A 3,380-nucleotide genomic window follows, 5' to 3' on the forward strand; every position below is an offset into this window, starting at 1 on the left:
TTGTGGCTCTCGTTGGATTTTAGTCCATAAGAAACCGGATCATATGGCCCTTTTAGCATTGAAGGTTGCAGACCCCTGGTCTAGCTGAATACTCAAATCTGATTGATTGCTGGGTGTGGATGCCACCTAAAAATGTAGTTCTGGTCATACAGCCCAAATGTTCGATATCAGGGATAAATGTTCTTAAAATGCTTGTTTAGACTTTTTTATATTAATTATTGGGCACATCTGTTTAAGAAAGTGTGAAAATGTCAAGTTCACAATCTGAGTTTAAACCAACTGATAAGAAAACTCTGATGACCCAGGGCTCTTGTAGTATTTAAACGCACCACTCACAGATGAATTTCTGATGTGAAAAGAGTCTCACCATAGATTTGTGTGTAACTGAGGTTTTGTGTGCGTTTTGTGTGTAATTTTTAAAGATTTGCATGTGTAATTAGTTTAAAGCTGATGTAATTTTCATTTGTGCATGTGTAAATTGTATTTTTTTTTTATTTTGTCATTTTTGTATTTATGCACAAAATGTATTATACGAGTTAAAAATCAAGAATTACGCATGCACAAATTGGGCTGATACTTATTTCTCTCCATGCACAAGGGTCAAAAGAAACTTTTCTTCATCTTCTGGACAAAACAAGCGGTAAGAGGTGAACTTTCTCTCTGAACTGATGCTTTATTCATCCCATCTTGTGTCACGGAAATTATACATTTCCTTATGTTTCATCCTCTGAGTCTTGTTTTCTTGTTGTCAGAACACCCTGACCACAGTGTGTAAACATTTTGATTTCATTAGAACATCTTGTCCACATTAGATTTATTAATTAATTGTCAAATCCTTCATGGCCTGGCCCCTCCTCCTTTACAGACATTTGTCATTTAAAACACTTATTCCTTTTGAAAATAAATAAATTTTCCAGAAAAGAGCGCTTCTGATCTGCAGATCTCCCCTGATCTCCTCTGACAGCTCCTCCAACACAAGGCTCTGTCCCGAGCGCTGGTCCCTGTCACGGAGACAGCAGGCAATGCCGGACCCTTCTTAACACCTGCAGATCGAAGCGGGCTGGTACTGCCTGTAATCGCTGCATTTGCCGACCAGAACTCTGTGCATTTACCTTATAAAAGGCAGCTTCAGGCAGGCGGCTGCATGGGTGGGCAAGGTGGGGTGGGGGGCTCTCTGGTCTGGTTTCCCCAAAGAACCACGGGGAGACCAGCGACAGAAAGGCTTGATCAGCCCACTGGCCAGCAGTGTTAGGGGTAACAGATTACAAAGTAAGAAATTACTGTAATTTAACAAGTTACAGTTCAAATTTTGGAAATAAATTACAATTACTGGACTGTAGAAAGTAGGGATGTCCCAATCAGGTTTTTTTTTTGGGCCCGATCCGATTATGAGTCATTTGATTTTGTGTATCTGCCGATACCGAGTCCCGATCCAATACTTTTTTAACACATTTAAAACATGAATAAATTCAATACACAGACAACCGTCCGGCGAACCCACGGCGCCCCCCATGCCCCGCCCAGAGCCTTGGAACCGCAAACCCCCCTCAGAGCGGCGCGGCAGCCTCACCCTGGCCGTCCGGCGCGCGCCTGCCAGGTGCCCGTACACCCCCCGCGTTCCTCCTCCGGAGAGCCGCGGAGGGCTCAAAGTCTCCCCCTGACCGGGGAGCGCCCCTCTCCTTTACTGAAACGGGATATTCATGAAGGGAGACCCCCTTCTTCGGCACATTACTGCACCCAAATACCACACTCCTATTCACCATTATCCCGTTCGAATCCCCAAATCCACGGCAGTCCAAATTCTATTATGTTAAGTAATTCCATGCCCAGAAAGTCATCACAACACTAGCGGATCTAGCTGTATGTTCCTGTACTGACGTCACACGACCTATGACCTACTTATCGGTGGCTGCCCAAAATCTGAGCGACCGCGCTATCTTTGAACGCTTGTAGAGAGTGCACGGGGCCGCAGGTGAAAAAATAATTATACGGGGGTTCATTTGTGACATAAATACTAATGTTTTATTGCAGTTTAAGAAAAATCACAATTTTCACCGCACGAGGCCTTTAAAGAAAAGACTCTGGTCTATGACAAAACATTTTAACAAAAAACTCTGACTCATGACAACTCCAAAAAACAACTGAGTGCCGCCCCCATACACATGCGCCGACTGACCGGCTTTCTCCTCTTCTTTCTTCATGGAGGTTCTCCTGTTGTTAACAACTCCTTTGATATTTGCATCTGAAGCTAGAAAGATGAGCTTAAGCTTTTACATGAATGTATAAACTCAGAGGAGGGAGGAAAAAGGAACAAAAGAACAGTTTCAGCCAATCACAAGTTGATTCCCATCATTCACGTTAATGAGTCTGTCAAAAGATCCCTCTCTTCATTTATTTTCCCTCCTTTTTAGGGATAGTTTTTGAGGTACATCTTCTCTACTTCACACACTGTGGTGCTGTCTGTCGCAAACCGCCTGTGCTAATCCACTCGGACCGAACCATTTTAAAACAAACATTTGTCACAAAAACCACAAACAGGGCTGCTAGATTAGTTTGTTGATTGCTCTGCTCTCCTCAGGAAAAGCTCCTTCAGTCAGGATGTGTTCTCCTACAGAGCATCTCACATGTGGACAATCAAACTGCCACCACAGCTCTGTATAAATAGTTTTTTTTTTTTTTTTTTTGCTTTGGATTTATTGTCTTTATGTTATGTTTATGTTTTTCTGTCACGTCTATTTACCTAATGTTTCCTTTTTTCTACTTTTTTTCTTAATAATTGCGTCTACGTTTATGTATTTGCTGTAGTTTTTTTTCAATTGACAACTCCATCTGTTGTTTCTGCTGTTGTCTTGTATCCTTTCTATATTGATTTAATTTGTTCTTTTAGTACAGATCAACTTTTTATTTTTTAAGGGACTCAAGATGGAAATTAGCTTGAAAGGCTATAATCTTGTATATTTGCATTTTTAAATGTTTTATCAATATATGCTGTCCCTGTCTTAAGTAAACACTCAATAAATTACTCAGTACACTAAATATTAGGATAATAGGCTACATAGTCAATCACTGATGTATAAATGAACAAGATTTCAAATAATCTGTTGTGTTATTGTTGCCTTTAAAAGTTAATTTTTATTTCAATTTTATTTATTTATCTGGGACAATGGACATTAAATTAAACGAGCAGCTATTTTTATCTGTTGTCCACGGACAAATGTTAAAAAATATATTATAAAAAGTATAATATCAAAGTTTATACTAAGGAGGAGAGGCATATTAAAATTCAACGGAATGACAAAGACAACCCCAACCTCCTGTTCTCATTCAGTCCCACTGTCCGCCTTCATCCCCCGCCTGCAGCCGCCTGGTCTCACCGACAT

The 3,380-nt window shown here is 40.6% G+C and overlaps 1 pseudogene; it reads right to left on the bottom strand.

The window, feature by feature from the left end:
• Positions 1–3,380, bottom strand: part of LOC112139487 — a 33,035-nt pseudogene extending 29,655 nt beyond the window's left edge.

The sequence above is a fragment of the Oryzias melastigma genome, unplaced genomic scaffold (genome assembly GCF_002922805.2).
Source record: "Oryzias melastigma strain HK-1 unplaced genomic scaffold, ASM292280v2 sc00247, whole genome shotgun sequence".
NCBI classification, from domain to species: domain Eukaryota; kingdom Metazoa; phylum Chordata; class Actinopteri; order Beloniformes; family Adrianichthyidae; genus Oryzias; species Oryzias melastigma.